The sequence below is a fragment of the Arachis hypogaea genome, chromosome 15 (genome assembly GCF_003086295.3).
Source record: "Arachis hypogaea cultivar Tifrunner chromosome 15, arahy.Tifrunner.gnm2.J5K5, whole genome shotgun sequence".
In the NCBI taxonomy this organism is placed as follows: Eukaryota; Viridiplantae; Streptophyta; class Magnoliopsida; order Fabales; family Fabaceae; genus Arachis; species Arachis hypogaea.
The window spans coordinates 79,448,758-79,468,667 of record NC_092050.1 but is presented as its reverse complement, the minus strand read 5'-3'; the positions used below and the strand labels follow the sequence as shown (position 1 = coordinate 79,468,667).

General features: G+C 41.4%; 1 non-coding gene across 1 annotated transcript; it reads left to right on the top strand.

Annotated features, from left to right (window-relative positions):
* Positions 1 to 19,108: 19,108 nt before the first annotated feature.
* LOC112752752 (small nucleolar RNA R71) lies at positions 19,109 to 19,216 on the top strand. The gene has a single exon (XR_003177171.1). It is a non-coding gene; the product is annotated as a small nucleolar RNA R71 (small nucleolar RNA).
* The last annotated feature ends 694 nt before the right edge of the window (positions 19,217 to 19,910 follow it).

Sequence of the window (19,910 nt, the reverse complement as noted above, 5' to 3'; positions counted from 1 at the left end):
GTGTCTTATTACATGATCATTAGTGTCTAGTATATATGCCTTAAAGCTATGAATGTCCTATGAAAATGAAAAATTACAAAAGAACAAGAAGTACATGATTTCGAATTCATCCTTGAGCTTAGTTTAATTATTTTGATGTGGTGGCAACACTTTTTGTTTTCTGAATTAATGCTTGAATAGTGCATATTTTTTGAATTTGTTGTTTATAAATGTTAAATTTGTTGGCTCTTGAAAGAATGATGAAAAGGAGAAATGTTATTGATAATCTGAAAAATCATAAAATTGATTCTTGAAGCAAGAAAAAGCAGTGAATACAAAAGCTTGCAGAAAAAAAAGGCGAAAAAAAGGGAGAAAAAGAAAAAGAAAAAGCCAATAGCTCTTTAAACCAAAAGGCAAGAGAAAAAAGCCAATAACCCTTTAAACCAAAAGGCACGGGTAAAAAGGATCCAAGGCTTTAAGCATCAGTGGATAGGAGGGCCCAAAGGAATAAAAGCCTGGCCTAAGCGGCTAAACCAAGCTGTCCCTAACCATGTGCTTGTGGCGTGAAGGTGTCAAGTGAAAAGCTTGAGACTGAGCGGTTAAAGTCGAGGTCCAAGGCAAAAAAAAAGAGTATGCTTAAGAATCCTGGACACCTCTAATTGGGGACTTTAGCAAAGCTGAGTCACAATCTGAAAAGGTTCACCCAGTTATGTGTCTGTGGCATTTATGTATCCGGTGGTAATACTGGAAAACAAAGTGCTTAGGGCCACGGCCAAGACTCATAAAGTAGCTGTGTTCAAGAATCAACATACTGAACTAGGAGAATCAATAACACTATCTGAATTCTAAGTTCTTATAGATGTCAATCATTCTGAACTTCAAAGGATAAAGTGAGATGCCAAAACTGTTCAGAGGCAAAAAGCTACTAGCCCCGTTCATCTAAATTGGAGCTAAGTTTCATTGATATTTTGGAATTTATAGTATATTCTCTTCTTTTTATCCTATTTGATTTTCAGTTGCTTGGGGACAAGCAACAATTTAAGTTTGGTGTTGTGATGAGCGGATAATTTATACGCTTTTTGGCATTGTTTTTACATAGTTTTTAGTATGATTTAGTTAGTTTTTAGTATATTTTTATTAGTTTTTAAATAAAAATCACATTTATGGACTTTACTATGATTTTGTGCGTTTTTCTATGATTTCAGGTAATTTCTGACTGAAATTGAGGGACTTGAGCAAAAATCTGATACAGAGGCTGAAGAAGGACTGCAGATGCTATTGGATTCTGACCTCCCTGCACTCGAAATGGATTTTCTGGAGCTACAGAAACCCAATTGGTGCACTCTCAATTGTGTTGGAAAGTAGACATCAGGGCTTTCCAGAATCATATAATAGTCCATACTTTGCCCGAGTTTTGACGACGCAAACTGGCGTTCAAACGCCAACTTCCTGCCCTATTCTGGAGTTAAACGCCAGAAACAGGTTGGAAATCAGAGTTAAATGCCAGAAACAGGTTACAACCTGGCGTTTAACTCCAAAAAGAGTCTCTACACATGAAAGCTCAATGCTCAGCCCAAGCACACACCAAGTGGGCCCAGAAGTGGATTTTTTGCATCATCTACTTATTTTTGTAACCATAGCTACTAGTTTAGTATAAAAACTACTTTTAGTGATTTATTTCATAATCTTTTGATCATTTTTGAGACTATCTTTGTATCACTTTTGATCATTGATCACGTTTAGGGGGCTGGCCATTCGGCCATGCCTGGACCTTCATCACTTATGTATTTTCAACGGTAGAGTTTCTACACACCATAGATAAAGGTGTGGAGCTCTGCTGTTCCTCATGAATTAATGCAAAGTACTATTGTTTTCTTATTCAATTCAAGCTTATTCTCATTCTAAGATATTCGCTTGCACTTCAACCATGATGAATATGATGATCCGTGACACTCATCATTATTCTCAACCTATGAACGCATGCCTGACAACCACTTCCGTTCTACCTTAGATCAAGCGTGTATCTCTTAGCCTCTATTCCGAAAGATCGGAGTCTTCGTGGTATAAGCTAGAATTATTGGCGGCCATTCTTGAGATCCGGAAAGACTAAACCTTGTCTGTGGTATTCCGAGTAGGATCTGGGAAGGGATGACTGTGACGAGCTTCAAACTCGCGAGTGTTGGGCATAGGGACAGACGCAAAAGGATCAATGGATCCTATTCCAACATCATCGAGAACCGACAGATGATTAGCCGTGCGGTGACAGTGCATTTGGACCATTTTCACTGAGAGGACGGGAAGTAGCCATTGACAACGGTGATGCCCAACATACAGCTTACCATGGAAAGGAGTATGAATGATTGAATGAAGACAGTAGGAAAGCAGAGATTCAGAAAGAGCAAAGTATCTCTATACGCTTATCTGAAATTCTCACCAATGAATTACATAGGTATTTCTATCTTTATCTTATTTTATTTATATTTTAATTATCAAAACCTCATAACCATTTGAATCTGCCTGACTGAGATTTACAAGATGACCATAGCTTGCCTCAAGCCGACAATCTCCGTGGGATCGACCCTTACTCACATAAGGTTTATTACTTGGACGACCCAATACACTTGCTGGTTAGTTGTGTGAAGTTGTGAAGAAGAATTGAGATTATGATAGTGCGTACCAAGTTTTTGGCGCCATTGAGATCACAATTTCGTGCACCAAGCATCTCAGGGATTTCTTGATGAGGGACTTCCTCATGCTCTTGTTGAGGTCCATGAGTGGACTCTCTTGTTTGCTCCATCCTCTTTTTAGTGATGGGCTTGTCCTCTTCAATGAGGATGTCTTCCTCTATGACAATTCCAGCTGAATTGCATAGGTTACAGATGAAATGAGGGAAGGCTAACCTTGCCAAAGTGGAGGGCTTGTCTGCTACCTTGTATAGTTCTAGAGGTATGATCTCATGAACTTCTACTTCCTCTCCATTTATGATACTATGGATCATGATAGCCCGGTCTATTGTAACTTCAGACCGGTTGCTAGTAGGAATGATAGACTGTTGGATGAAATCCAACCATCCCCTAACCACAGGCTTGAGGTCAAGCCTTTTTAGTTGAACCAGCTTGCCTTTGGAGTCTCTCTTCCATTGAGCTCCTTCCATACAGATGTCCATGAGGACTTGGTCCAACCTTTGATCAAATTTGACCCTTCTAGTGAAAGGATGAGGATCTCCTCTCATCATTGGCAAGTTAAATGCCAACCTCACATTTTCTAGACTGAAATCCAAGTAATTCCCCCGAACCATTGTGAGCCAATTCTTTGGGTTCGGGTTCACACTTTGATCATGGTTTTTAGTGATCCATGCATTGGCATAGAACTCTTGAACCATTAAGATTCCGACTTGTTGGATTGGGTTGGTGAGAGCTTTCCAACCTCTTCTTCGAATCTCATGTCGGGTCTCCGGATATTCACTCTTTTTAAGCTTAAAGGGGACTTCGGGGATCACCTTTTTCTTGGCCACAACTTCATAGCAGTGGTCTTGATGGACCTTTGAGATGAATCTCTCCATCTCCCATGACTTGGAGGTGGAAGTAATTGCCTTCTCTTTCCTCTTTCTAGAGGTTTCTCCGGTCTTAGGCGCCATTAATGGTTTTGGAAAAATAAAAAAGCAGAGCTTTTTCCACACCAAACTTAAAAGGTTTGCTCGTCCTCGAGCAAAAGAAGAAAAAAGGAGTAGAAGAAGAAGAAATAGAGGAGATGGAGGGGAAGGTTGGTTTTGGCCAAGGGGGTTGAAGTGTGTATGATGTGTGAAATTGAAGGTGGTAAGGAGGGGTATTTACAGGGTAAGAGAGAGGGGGAATTCTTGTATGAGGGGTCGGGTTTGGGAGGGAAATGTTTTGAATTTGAATAGTGAGGTAGTGGAGTTTTATGATGGATGGATGTGCGTGGTGAAGGGATTATGGGAAAGAGGGTAGGATTTGATAGGTGAATGGTATTTGGGGAAGAGGTATTGATGGTATTGGTCAAGGGTATTTAGGGAAGAGTGTTATGGAGAGGTATGAAGAGGAGAGAGAGTGAGTTGGGGTAGGTGGGGATCCTGTGGGGTCCACAGATTCTGAGGTGTCAAGGAATTTTGGTCCCTGCACCATTCTGGCGTTTAAACACCCTCTGTGTGCCATTTCTGGCGTTTAACGCTAACTCTGCTACCTTTTCTGGCGTTAAACGCCAGACTGATGCCCTTTTCTGGCGTTAAACGCTAGTCTGTCTGCCAATTCTGGTGTTTAATGCCGGTCAGACACCAGACACCCTTTTCTGGCATTTAACGCCAGTCTAGCTGCCATTTCTGGCGTTTAACGGCCAGAATGCTGCCAGACTGGGTGTTAAACACCCATTCTGCTATCCTTGCTGGCGTTTAAACACCAGTGAGCCATTAGACCCAATGACTCAAGTTTACCCAATTCCCTTAGCCTAGGCCAAGAGTAAAGAGAACTACTCCATAATCAAAGGAAACATTTCATCAAACACGTGGTAAGCATTACCAAAAAACATATTCAAATTGCAATTAAATTGAAATTAACAAGTATCCGCTAACAATTATCAACATACCATCAGTCAAACAACACAATTGATCATGAAAATCATCAATGTAACATTAACAACTCAAAATTCACAAGATTCATGAAATGGGTATAAAATGACAATTGACAAGAAAACATAAAACTAACACAAGATCTAAACAAAATTATGCTAAGGAATTCAAATTAAGCAATCAAAGCTAGTAATTAACAAGATCCAATTCAGAATTTAACAAGGGAAGATCAAATCAACTAGATCTAGAGAGGAACAAGGGTTTCTCTCTCTAGAATAACAAGAACCAAAAACTAGCTAAAAATTCTGTCTAAGTGTGAATGAATGATCCCCCCCTTTCCTCCTAGCATCCTTGGGTCTTTTCCATGCTGAACCAGCTTGAATTTGGGCCTCTTGAGCCTCAAAAATTGCCAGGCACGATTTCCTTTAATGAGGTCAAGTGCAGCTTGTCGCGCGTGCGTGTACGCCGATTGATTTTGCGATCCACGCGTGCGCGCCATGTACGCATGCGCGTTGGTGTGGATTTCTCTAATCTGTGCGGATGCGCCGATCTTTGCGCTCCGCTTCCAGCTGTCCACATCCACGCGTGCGCGCCTATGCTGAAATTTCGAAAATCGAAATCTTCATGTTCTTTCCTCTTGTGCATGTTTTCTTTCTCTCTTCTAGGCCATTCTTGCCTTATAAATTCTGAAATCACTCAACAAACATGTCACGGCATCGAATGGTAATAAAAGAGGATCAAAATATAGCAATTCTAAGGCAAAAGAAGCATGTTTTTCATTATGGAGCAATATTAGGAAGGGAACACAAAACCATGCAATTCTTGTGGATAAGTGTGAAAAATATTGACAAAACCCCCCAAATTCTACACGATATAAACCACAAAATTGGGGTTCATCAAATCTCCCCACACTTAAACCAAGCATGTCCTCATGCTTAAAAATAAAAAGACCAAAGATCATGGTAAGAAAGGGCTTATGAAGTGCAAATTTCCTAAATGAATGCATGCAACTAATGTAAAATCATCTATCTACTTGGTCAAGGGTAAATCTATCTTCCAAGAACACATATGAGCATATGGGGTGAAAATAACATGTAGTTCTTAAATCCTACCAATTTGAACATCACTATGAAGCGCATATAACTTGCTAGATGAACGCTTGTGAAAGCCGGGAACAAGGAGTTGAGCATCGAACCTTCATCGGAAGTGTATCCTCTCTATTCGCTCGAGTGTATAGGGTTCATCACTCAATCCTCTCCTAATCATGCTTTCCAAGATTTGTCTTTCGTCTAACAGTCAACAATTACTTAATGCATGTATACAAGTGTCATGAGGTCTTATTCATGGGTTGTAACGGGGCCAGGGTGAAGGTAAGGATGCATATAGTCAAGTGAGCTTAAAATTTGAATCCTTGATTAACCTAAGATCCCACTAGACACATAGAACACCTATACAACTATAATACAATACCTAGCTACCCATGCGTTTCACTTTTTGCATACTCATGCATTCTTTTCAATTCACATCCCATATGCATTGTTATTGTTACTTTGTCTTGGGGCATTTTTGTCCCATTTCATTGCTTTCTCTTCTTCCATATTTTTGTTTCTTCTATATTATTATTATTTTTTTTTACATTCTCATATATACATAATATATATATATATATATATATATATATATATATATATATATATATTGGTCCCCCTTTTTTTTGGGGTTTCATATACAAAATTTTCAATGCTATGGTTCAATCATTCAATACATGAGTATGTTCCCAAATCCCAGAATTTTCAATTATAACTACAAATACACATCTTTATATCTACCCAAGTTCCCAAGTACACCCTCCTATTTGAACGATACACACCTTCACTTACCTAAGCTAATCAAGGATCCAAATCTAGGGACATTCATTGTTTTTCACTTAGGGTTGTTGATCTGCTCTATTTAAGAACAAAAAAGGGTTTATCATGGGCTCAAAACTGGTTAGCAATGGTAGATAAAAGGGTTAAGGCCGTTTGGGAAAAGTGACTATTGAAATGATGGCCTCAATCATGTAAATGCATTCATACACAAAGTAATGGACATATAGATTCAGAAAAAGCAAGGATTACAATCATAGAAAGAGAATAATGCACACAAGAATGGGGAATAGTGGTTAGAAGATATAACCACACAATAGGCTCAAAACTTACATGCTTGTATTTTTAGCTCAATCACTATATTCCAAAATACATTCTTGAAGCAAGTTTACCACACAAAATTTTTTTTTTCAAAATTGATAGGGTACCCCGAAATTACAGTTTCTTGGGGAAGAAATCAATATTTTGACCAAGTGACTCTATAGAGATTAACTATCATGCAAAGGGTATTTACAAGCAAGACTAATTACACATGCAATGTACTAACTACTAAGCAAAAGATAAATCCATGGGTGTTGAAAGGAAGAGATTGTTACCCATGGAGATCGGTCGAACGACCTCCCCACACTTAGAATTTAGCACGGTCCTCCGTGCTACCAATAATGCACAAAGGGCGATCGGGACCGGAACTTTCACTATCCCCCTCATCAGAGCTCCCATCACTTGGGTTTGAGGTGGATGTGAATATTTCGGGTTCCTCCATGCTAGGGGTAACACAACGCAGAAGCTTCTTGATGTAAGTGTATCGGTGTTGGTTGCGCCGCTCATATCTATCAATCTTCCAGTGTAGATCTTCTATCCTTTGATGGGTGGATCTTTGCCGTGGTGGTGACGATGAGGTGGAAGGAATAGTAGATGGGAGGGCTATGTCAAGGCTTGGGTTGTTCATAGGAAGCTGTTAGTATTTTCCGCTTAGGACCACATCGCCCTTAGCCAAAATTATAGCCTTCGTGTCCATGGCTTCCCAAGGAACACCCGCAGCAACAACTAAATCAGATACCAATGCTGAAAATGGAAAATTACCCCGGGCGTGGACTTGATCCATCGCTTGCTTGATAAGAAGCGGAATGTTCACCGGTCTCTCCGTAAGAACACACCAAACAAGCAAGGCAAGATCCGCCGTGAAGGACGACTTGTGGGTGCTAGGTAGCACATAGTGGGATAGGATCTGGGCCCAAGCTCTAGCTTCTACAGTGAGGAAACGTGCGTCAATGCACTTGGGCCGCATCCGGAGTCGACCATGCGTCCAAAATGTCTCTGGTTCAGCAATGACTCGGAGGATCAAGTCCCAATCAAATCCAAACTCTTCTCACTGACGTAAGACCTCTTCGTAGCCATCCATGTCACTTGGTATTGGTAAGACATTAAGCACTTGTTGAATAGCCTCTTCTGAAACTGAGACTTGCTTCCGGCGCACATATACCGATTGAAGAGAGGGAAGATGGTAGTTACTGTAGAATTCTACCACCCATGAGAGGTTAACCTCCTGTGATTTTCTCAGAAGAAACTCCCATCTCCTCCGTTCAATGCAGGGTGGAATGCAAGGAGCCACCTTGTCCGGCGGGGCGAGTAGATGCTCGGCATGATAGTTCCTTTCAACCATGGCGGGGAACACAAGTTCACAGAAGCGGTTGGGGAACCTTGAAGAATCCTTTGCCGATTTGCTCTTTTCTTTTTCATCAACAGGAGCGGGTGCCTTCGCCTTCTTAGATAGGGGTTTGGCTCCTAATGAAGAGTGCGCCTTAGAGTTTGACTTTTGGGGTGCCCTCTCTGAGGTTGGTTTCCTTGAAGCTTTCTCCTTGCCTTTCTTGGTGGCCATCCTGAAAAAGGAAAGGAAAGAGGGAAAGCATTAAACCCAAAGAATCATCTCAACAAAAACATGCAAGTGAAAGGTAGTGCCCAAAAGAAATAGTGCAACAAGGTGATCATAGAGGCATGGGTCACAACACTTCTCATGGGATGCAAGAGGGAGTAAAGCATGCAATATGGCATGAGAAGAATAATCTCAAGCATCCATAACAAAGAGCAAGTCATGTTCAATGAGTATCTAATTAGCAAGCATACACTCTAAGCAAGCAAAGTGGACTCAATGCATTTAGAAGAAAGCAAGTGAGTGAGGAGGAAGCACCAAATTGAAGGTACATGATTAAAATAAACCAAAATGGCATTCGTGCATTTCCTCAAACACTTGGTGTGCAGTTATCGAGCAATGAGCAATTATGAGATACTCAACCAATTAGAAGCCCAAAATGAAATATCAATCATCACACAACATCACCTACTAACAAAGATAATGAAAGACAATCAAGAAGATCTATTAAAGCAAATGAAAACTCAAATTCAACATCCATGGAAAAGCCAGAAAAGAGAAAAAGTAAACAAACAAAAAGTAAGTAGTGTAATCATGCAACTAAAAGAGAAAATAAGTGAATCAACAAGAAGCATCTAACTAGAAAAGAGACTATAAAAGAGAGTAAGATATGATATATAGAAGAAGTAGAACATTGAGAAGTGTAAAAGAGCAAGTTGGAGTTTTCTTTTTGTGAAAATGAGAAAGAGAGAGAGAAGATGTAGTACCACCGGAGGTGGTGGTGGTCACCGGTGAGTAGCCAGAGATGGTGGTGGTGGGTTGTGGAAGTGAAAGAAGGGAAGAGAGGTGATGGAGAAAGAGGAAGAAAGAAACAAGAAAGAAGGTAGGAGAGGGTCAGAAGCAGGGTGCGCTGGCTTTAAAACTGGATCGCACGACCGACGCGCGCGCGCACAGTGCGCTGGCACGTCAGTGAGGGTTGAGCGAGGGACGCGTACGCATCAAGGGAGCGTACGCGTCAACGGCGCGTACGCGTCAAGACAGTTGGGCTCCTGGCACAGAGTTGGCACAAAGTAGGCCTAACTCTCAGTTTATTTTTGTACCAGAGTTGGCATGCAGCACAGGCGGCGTGGATACACACAGTGCGCGGACACGTGCCTGATGAAGGTGGCGATCGGCGCGGACGCGTGAAGTGCACCTGCACGTCAGTCGCGGACACAAAATAGGCACCCATTTGGCACAACTCTCAGGTTTTTATGTTAGGAAGTTTAAATTGCACAAATGACATGCGCACGCACAGTGCGCTTGCGCGTCGATGGCCAAGTTGCAAGGGGCGCACAGGTGGCATGCACGTTGGCACGTGGGTTCCTGGCACGAAGTGGGCACAATGTGGATATAACTCTCGGGTTTTTGGACCAGGAGTATGAAATGCACCACCGGCGTGCGCGCGCACAGCGCGCTTGTGCACGGATGCCCCTTTTTCCCCTTTTTTTTAAACAACATAGAAAGGGCTATTCTAACATATTCTTGGCAGGTGTTTAAACTAGTAGTCAAGAAAACACACAAATTCTTGCACTATTCAAAAGATAGCATTCTCTCTACTTCAACAATTCATCCATACTAAAATGATGAAATCTATATGAACATCCTAGTTATCCAACAAGATCAACAAAACTAGCATTCCTATGCAATCGACAACATCAAGAAGTCACAAAATATACAAAAATCTAGAGCTAAAAGCAGGAAGGTATACACAAGGAAGATCTTACCACGGTGGGGTGCCTCCCACCAAGTACTTTTCTTTAACGTCCTTAAGTTGGACGGTCAGTCGCTCAAGCTTCTCCTCCTCTAGGTGCATCGGTCAGTAGGAACACCTCTAGCTCTTTTGGGAGCATGTAGCCATGGTACTTCTTCACTCTATGTCCATTCACCTTGAAAGTTGCTTCACTTTTAGGATCCACCACCCCATAGGGCTTTATCTCCTTCACCTTGAAGGGTCCTTCCCATCTAGAACGGAGCTTGCCAGCCATGAATCTAAGCCTCGAGTTGTAGAGGAGAACCTCATCACCTTCTTGAAAACCCTTCTTCTGGATGTGATGGTCATGAAATTCTTTAGTATTTTCCTTGTAGATCCGGGCATTCTCATATGCTTCGTTCCTCAAACACTCGAGCTCCTCTAGCTGTAATTTCCTGGTCACACCCGCCTTGGTTAAATCCATGTTGCAATGCTTTACCGTCCAATAGGCTTTATGCTCAATCTCCACTGGAAGGTGGCATGCCTTACCATAGATGATCCGGAAGGGACTCATCCCCAATGGAGTCTTGTAGGATGTCCTATACGCCCATAGTGCATCTCTTAACCGGAGGCTCCAATCCTTCCTTTATGGATTGACCACTTTCTCCAAGATTCTCTTAATCTCCCGGTTGGACACTTCCGCTTGTCCGTTGGTCTGTGGGTGATAAGCAGTGGCAACCTTATGTAATATCCCAGAGCGCTTGAGTAGTGCCTCTACTTTTCTGTTACAAAAGTGGGATCCTTGGTCGCTCACGATTGCTTTTGGCAACCCATAACGGCATACAATGTTATTCCTAATAAAAGAAATGACGGTGTTGGCGTCATCAAGGCAGGTAGGTATTGCTTCTACCCACTTTGACACGTAGTCAACCGCTAACAGAATATATAGATACCTACTGGAGTTGGGGAATGGTCCCATAAAGTCAATGCCCCACACATCAAATATCTCACAAAACAACATAGGTTGTTGAGGCATCTCATCCCTTTGGGACGTGTTTCCCGACTTCTGACACTGATGGCAAGACACACAGAACTGGTTAGGATCTTTGAATAAGGTTGGCTACCAGAATCCACAATCCAACACCTTTTTAGCTATCCGCTGTGGGCCAAAGTGGCCACCACATTCGGATGAATGGCAAGCTTCAAGAATGGGTTGGATTTCAGATTCTGGGACACATCTTTGAATTACTTGGTCCACTCCCCTCCTCCACAAGTGAGGGTCATCCCAAATATAGTATTTGGAATCACTCCTCAACTTGTCTCTTTGGTGTTTAGAAGTTAGGAGGGAAGATTTTTGCAACCAAGTAGTTCGCCATTGGTGCAAACCAAGGAAAACTATCCGACACAGCATGCAAACTATCCAATGGGAATGAGTCATTGATAAGAAATGGGTCAAATTTTAAATTCTCAAGGCGGCTTAAATGATCTGCAACTAAGTTTTGAGACCCACTCCAGTCCCTAATCTCAATGTCGAATTCTTGCAAAAGTAAGATCCAACGTATGAGTCTAGGTTTTGACTCATTCTTTGTCAATAAGTACTTCAAAGCTGCATGATCCATGTATACCACTATCTTGGACACTAGCAAATAAGATTTGAATTTATCTAAAGCATGAACAATAGCTAGGAGTTCCTTTTCTGTAGTAGTATAGTTGGATTGTGCTGCATCCAATGTTTTAGAAGAGTAAGCAATGACATAAGGGAGTTTAGCATCGCGCTGTGCAAGCGCAGCACCTATAGCATGGTTTGATGCATCGCACATTATCTCAAATGGTAGCGTCCAGTTGGGGCCTCGCATAATCAGTGCTGTGGTAAGAACTCTCCTTAGCTCTTCAAATGCACTCACACATGCACTGTCAAACTCAAAGTCCACATCTTTTTGGAGTAGGCACGACAATGGCAAAGCAATCTTGCTGAAATCTTTAATAAAGCTCCTGTAGAATCCTGCATGTCCCAAAAACGAGCGGACCTCCCTCACAGATGAGAGGTGTGGTAAAGTGGTGATAACATCGACCTTGGCCGAGTCTACAGAAATGCCTTCACTAGATACTACAAGCCCCAACACTATGCCTTGTCTTACCATAAAGTGGCATTTTTCAAAATTCAAGACAAGGTTAGTGTCAACACATCTAGCTAAGACCTTGGCCAAGTTCTCTAAGCAGCAATCAAATGAAGTTCCATAAACACTGAAGTCATCCATAAAGACTTCCAGATAATTCTCCATCAGATAGGAAAAGACACTTGTCATACACTGCTGAAAAGTAGCAGGTGCATTACATAGTCCAAATGGCATCCTTTTGTAGGCAAAGGTGCCAAAAGGGCAAGTGAATGTGGTTTTTTCCTGATCTTCAGGGGTAATGTGAATCTGGAAGTAACCAGCGAATTCATCAAGAAAATAATAATGGGATTTACCCGCCAAACAGTCCAACATCTGGTCGATAAAGGGCAAAGGGTAGTGGTCCTTCCTTGTAGCGGCATTCAATCTTCTATAATCGATGTACACTCGGCACGCGTTTTGTACTCTCTTGGTAACCACTTCACCATCATCCTTTTTAACCGCAGTGATGCCCGATTTCTTGGGAACAACCTGGACTGGACTCACCTACTCACTGACAGAAATTGGGTATATGATACACGCATCAAGTAGCCTAGTAACCTCCTTCTTTATCGCATCAAGGATGGTTGGGTTGAGCCTCCTTTACGGTTGCCTAACCAGCCTAGCTCCCTCTTGGAGAAATATATGATGCATGCACTTGCGGGGTCAATCCCCACAATATCGGCTAGGCTCCAACCAATTGCCTTCTTGTACTTTCTTAGAACATCTAGGAGCTTCCTTCCTCTTCACTAGATAGCTCACTAGCAATAATGACCGAAAACCTTTGGTTGTCCTCTAAGAAAGCATACTTCAAATGAGATAGAAGAGGCTTCAGTTCACTCTTTGCCTCAAGCTGAGGTTCCTTTTCATCAAGCTCACGGGGTTCATTCTCAGCAACTTTCTCTTGTTCATTCTCTTGGTCATCCATCTCTTCAACAATAGGGTAGCATAATTTGTTGTAGTCTTCTTTTCGCACTTCCGCTACCACTTCATCGATTATATCACATCGAAGAATGGAGTGCTCTTCGGGAGGATGCTTCATGGCTTCTTCCAAATTGAACTTGATAGTCTTGTATCCAACCTCAAAGGAATATGTGCCGGTGAAGGCATCTAACTTGAATTTAGAGGTCTTAAGGAAGGGTCTACCAAGTAGAACGGAGGATGAGCTTCTATTTTCTGTTAGAGGCATTTCAAGGATGTAAAAGTCAACCAAAAAGACCAAGTCTTCGATCGCCACAAGTACATCTTCTGCTATTCTCATCACAGTGATCACACTTTTATCGGCTAAGGCAAACTTCGCCGCCGACTTCTTTAATGGAGCTAAATTCAACCGCACAAAGATAGAAAGTGGCATGATGCTTACGTAAGCTCCTAGATCACACATACAGTCATGAAAAATGCGCCCACCAATACAACAAGACACCAAACAAGGCCCAGGGTCACCACATTTGTTTGGAATAGGCTCCATCAAGGAAGAAATCGAACTACCCGAGGATAATGTCTCTAACTCTCATATCCTATCCTTGTGTGTACACAAATCTTTCAAAAATTTTGCATACTTTGGAATTTGTTGGATAGCATCAAGAAGTGGTATGGTTACCTCAACCTTCTTGAACACTTGAAGCATGTTCAAATCAAATTCTGGGGTCTTCTTTGCTTTCTTCACCATGGAAGGGAATGGAATAGGAATGGACTCATCCACTATAGCTTTCCTCTTGGGTTCCTTAAGGCTTACTCCTTCTTCCTCACGCCTTTTGTCTACCTCCTCTTCTTCATGCGAAGCTTCAACGACCACTTCTTCCTCATGAACGTCTTCCATGACCCTAACAGGTATCTCCTCCAATGTAGTCCCCGACCGTAGAGTGATAGCATTGAGACCGCCCTTGGGGTTTGGAAGGGGTTGGGATGGAAGGTTAGAAGAGCTTGAGGGTTGGTTGGTGTTGTTGTTGGAGGAGGACATGGACATCTTTGAAAGCATGTTGGCGAGGTTGGCCAATTGAGCGCCCAAGGCATCAAACTGAGCCTTGTTGCTCTCGTCCCGTTTCTCCATAGCAGCTCTAAACTTATAACTTGATTGGTGGAAGATGAAGAAATTTGGTTGGATTGTTGTCTATGGTGTTGTGCTTGGTATTTGGTGTAGTTACCTTGGTTTTGGTTGTGGTGATTTTGGTTGGCTTGGGGGTTGTTGTTGTTGTTATGGTGGTATTGGGATGAAGATTGGTTGTTGTTGTGATGATAAGAAGAGTTGTTCCATCTTTGGTTTTGATTGCTCCCTTGTGCATTATCCCTCCACCCTTGGTTTTGATTACTACTATGAGAGTAGTTGTTTTGGCCTTGAGAAGGATAGGGCGGACGGTTGTTGTAATTCACATTGGCTACGACAAGGGCATGCTCCTCTTGAATTTGATGGCATTGATCGGTGTAATGTGTGGTGCTAGCGCACAAACCACAAATTCTAGGAGGGCCTTCAAGTTGAGCAACTAGGGGTGGGGCTTGGATGGCTTGGATGGAGTAGTATTCCTTTTGATCTTTTTATATTTGCGTGAGGATAGTGGTCATGTCCCCAAGCGCTTTGGTCAAGCTTGCTTCAGAAGGGGATGGTTCTACCACACCCTTGAGAGGATTACTCCTCACCCTTACATGTTGTGTAGCCTCGGCAACATCATTTATCAATTTCCAAGCTTCTCCCTCTGTCTTGTTTTTTGAAAGGGAACCACCACTAGAAGTGGTGAGCAATCTTCTATCTTCCACACAAAGACCTCCGGTGGAGTAACTATTGAGCAAGTGAGTGTTCAATCCATGGTGTGGACAAGATTCCAATAGCCTCTTGAACCGAGTCTAATACTCATATAAACTCTCTTGGTCCCTTTACATTATACCCGAGATATCCTTCCAGACATAATCGGTCTTCTCCAGTGGAAAGAACTTATCTAGAAACTATCTTCTCAAGAAATCCTAATTGGTCAACTCATGATACTTAGGAAGTAGATGTATCAAGCTACTTTTCAACTCAAAGTTTGGATCAAGGTTGGGATACCTTGCTTGCAAAGGTTGAAGTATGATATCCGGAGCTCCTTGCTCATACAAAGTGATCCGTCGTGGCTCCACCATGTATGGTTCACCTGTAGGATGCAAAGATGTATTAGTAGTGCCAACAGAAGAATAGGAAGTAGTGGACTCCAAGTCACTCTCGGTACCGTCTAGTGATTCGGTATGTTCCTCAAGAGAGGCCGAAGTACTAGCTATATAGTCTAACTGCCGTCTAGCTTGCCGAGTATGTAACAAAGTTCTTTCAATCTCAGGGTCAAACTCGGCTAAGCTAGAATTCGGTTGAGACCGAGTCATCAAACTTGGGAGTCATAGCACACATACAAAAGAAATCTAAACTATAGCTAAGTATTGAAAGAAAGTAAACTATCTACAATATTCACATATTCACATAACCAATATCAAGGCATATGTTGCAACCATTCCCCGGCAACGGCGCCAAAAATTTGATGGCCACGGAATACCGTCGGTAAGGAATTTCATAAGATTTTTGCGTTGCAAGTATAGACCTCAACCAACAAATAATCCGCGGATCAAATTTTGAAGGAATTGGTTGTCACAAGTTCAACCCCAATAAAAATAACCGAAGTATTCAAACCTCGGGTCGTCTCACAAGGAATGGGCAAACATGTGCTTCAACATTGGTTAGAATTCCGGGGTTGCAAGTCATAAGCAAGAAATTAAACTAAGAATCCTAACAAGCAAGTAATCTTGAAGTGCAAGAAACTAATTCAAATAACTAAAGTAAGATGTGAGCAATACCAAGCTAATAAGATAACATCCAATATAATTCTACTCTAAAACTAAACAAATAACTATAACTAAGACAAAGCAATTAAGATTTTTGGGGTTTTCAAATATGAATAATAAAGCAACTCTTGGCTAGACATGGGAATTGGGGTTACTATCCTTGTCTAATAACCATATCTTGACAATTATGAGGAACCAAACTCATTAAGTCTACTTCTACACTTGAAGTATGTTAAATGGTTTAGTCAACATCAACCCATAAGGTCCAACCTAGCTTCTAATTGACTTAGTAGTAGGCTAGTGTCAATGGTTATCAAATTGACCACTAAGGGTTCCCAAATCATCAAATTCATTAGACCCAATGACTCAAGTTTATCCAATTCCCTTAGCCTAGGCCAAGAGTAAAGAGAACTACTCCATAATCAAAGGAAACATTTCATCAAACACATGGTAAGCATTACCAAAAAACATATTCAAATTGCAATTAAATTGAAATTAACAAGTACCCACTAACAATTATCAACATACCATCACTCAAACAACACAATTGATCATGAAAATCATCAATGTAACATTAACAACTCAAAATTCACAAGATTCATGAAATGGGTATAAAATGACAATTGAGAAGAAAACATAAACTAACACAAGATCTAAACAAAATTATGCTAAGGAATTCAAATTAAGCAATCAAAGCTAGTAATTAATAAGATCCAATTCAGAATTCAACAAGGGAAGATCAAATCAATTAGATCTAGAGAGGAACAAGGGTTTCTCTCTCTAAAATAACAAAAACCAAAAACTAGCTAAAAATTGTGTCTAAGTGTGAATGAATGATCCCCCCCTTTCCCCCTAGCATCCTTAGGTCTTTTCCATGCAGAACCAGCTTGAATTTGGGCCTCTTGAGCCTCAAAAATCGCCAGGCACGATTGATTTTTCGATCTATGCGTGCCCGCCATGTACGCGTGAGCGCCAGTATGGATTTCTCTAATCTGCGCGGATGCAATGATCTTCACGCGCCGCTTCCAGCTGTCCACATCTATGCGTGCGCTCGAGGTAAGTGTGCGCGCAAGGTGCGCGTGCGCGCCTATGCTGAAATTCCCAAAATCCAAATCTTCATGTTCCTTCCTCTTGTGCATGCTTTCTTTCTCTCTTCTAGGCCATTCTTGCCCTATAAATTCTGAAATCACTCAACAAACACATCACGACATCGAATGGTAATAAAAGAGGACCAAAATATAGCAATTCTAAGGCAAAAGAAGCATGTTTTTCATCATGGAGCAATATTAGGAAGAGAACACAAAACCATGTAATTCTTGTGGATAAGTGTGAAAAATATTGACAAAACCCCCCAAATTCTACACGATATAAACCTTAAAATTGGGGTTTATCAAAAACAAATGTCTATAAAAATAAATATAATTAACTAACATTGGGTTGCCTCCCAATAAGCGCTTCTTTAATGTCAATAGCTTGACAGTGAGCTCTTAGAGAGCTTCACAGAGACTCAGAGCTTAATGGTGGTCTCCCAACACCAAACTTAGAAGTTGAGTGAGGGGGCTCTATTTTATTCTGTATTGAGAGAAGCTTTTCATGCTTCCTCTCCATGCTTACAGAAGAAGATCCTTGAGCCTTAAACACAAGGTAGTCCTCATTCAATTGAAAGACTAACTCTCCTCTGTCCACATCAATCACAGCTCTTGTTGTGGCCAGGAAGGGTCTTCCAAGGATGATGGATTCATCCTCATCCTTCCCAGTTTCTAGGATTATGAAGTCAGCAGGGATGTACAGGCCTTCAACCTTCACTAAGACATCTTCTACAAGTCTATAAGCCTGTTTCATTGATTTGTCTGCCATCTCTAGTGAGATTCTTACAGCTTGTACCTCAAAGATCCCTAGTTCCTCCAGTACAGAGAGTGGCATGAGGTTTATTCCTGACCCCAGGTTACACAAAGCCTTCTCAAAGGTCATGGTGCCTATGGTACAAGGTATTAAGAACTTTCCAGGATCCGGTTTCTTCTGAGGTAATTTCAGTTGAACAAAGGCATTCAGTTCATTGATGAACAATGGAGGTTCTTCCTCCCAAGTCTCATTACCAAATAACTTGGCATTCAGCTTCATGATTACTCCTAGATACTGAGCAACTTGCTCTTCAACAATATATTCATCCTCTTCAGAGGAGAAATACTCATCAGAGCTCATGAATGGCAACAGTAAGTTCAGTAGAATCTCTATGGTCTCTGTATGAGCCTCAGATTCCTTTGGTTTCTCAATAGGAAACTCCTTAGTGGTCAGTGGACGTCCATTGAAGTCTTCCTCACTAGAAATCACTGCCTCTTCCTCCTCTATAGTTTCGGCCATGTTGGTTATATTGATGGCCTTGCACTCTCTCTTTGGATTCTCTTCTGTATTGCTTGGGAGAGTACTAGGAGGGATTTTAGTAACTCTTTTACTCAGTTGACCCACTTGTGCCTCCAAATTTCTAATGGAGGACCTTGTTTCAGTCATGAAACTGAGAGTGATCTTAGATAGGTCAGAGACTATGGTTGCTAAGTCCGAGAGGCTCTGCTTAGAATTCTCTATCTATTGCTCAGAAGATGATGGAAAAGGCTTGCTATTGCTAAACCTATTTATCCTACCATTATTATTATTAAAGCCTTATTGAGGTTTCTGTTGATCCTTCCATGAGAAATTTGGATGATTTTTCCATGAAGGATTATAGGTGTTTCCATAGGATTCTCCCATGTAATTCACCTCTTCCATTGCAGGATTCTCAAGGTCATAAGCTTCTCCTTCAGAGGCGACTTCTTTAGTACTGCCGAATGCAGCTTGCATCTCAGTCAGATTCTAAGAAATCATATTGACTTGCTGAGTCAATATTTTATTCTGAGCCAATATGGCATTCAGAGTATCAATCTCAAGAACTCCTTTCTTCTAAGTCATCCCATTATTCACAGGATTTCTTTCAGAAGTATACATGAACTGGTTATTTGCAACCATCTCAATGAGTTCCTGGGCTTCTGCAGGTGTTTTCTTCAGATGAAGAGATCCACCAGCAGAGTGATCCAATGACATCTTGGACAATTCAGACAGACCATCATAGAATATACATAAGATGTTCCATTCTGAAAGCATGTTAGAAGGACACCTTCTGATCAATTGCTTGTACCTTTCCCAAGCTTCATAGAGGGATTCACCTTCCTTCTGTCTGAAGGTTTGGACTTCCACTCTAAGCTTGCTCAACTTTTGAGGTGGAAAGAATTTGGCCAAGAAAGTATTGACCAACTTTTCCCAAGAGTTCAGGCTTTCTTTAGGTTGTGAGTCCAACCATATTCTAGCTCTGTCTCTTACAGCAAAGGGGAAATGCATAAGTCTGTAGACTACGGGATCAATCCCATTGGTCTTAACAATGTCACAGATCTGCAAGAATTTAGCTATGAACTGATGAGGATCTTCCAATGGAAGTCCATGAAACTTGCAATTCTGCTGTATTAGAGAAACTAATTGAGGCTTAAGCTCAAAGTTGTTTGCTCCAATAGCAGGAATTGAGATGCTTCTTCCATAGAAGTCAGAAGTTGGTGCAGTAAAGTCACCAAGCACCTTCCTTGCATCTCCACCATTGTTATTGGATTCGGCTGCCGTAGCTACTTCTTTTTTGAAAATTTTTGTAAGGTCCTCTCCAGAGTGTTGTGCTTTAGCTTCCTCTTCAGAGTCCTTTCAGGTTCAGGATCAGCTTCAACAAGAATGTTCTTATTCTTGTTTCTGATCATATGAAAAAGAAGAGAACAGAAAAGAAAAGGAATCATCTATGTCATAGTATAGAGATTCCTTTATGTGAGAATAGAAGAATAGAAGAATGAGGTAGAAGAAGAAATTCGAACACAGAGAGAGGGAGAGGGTTCGAATTATTAATAGAATAGAAGTGTTAGTA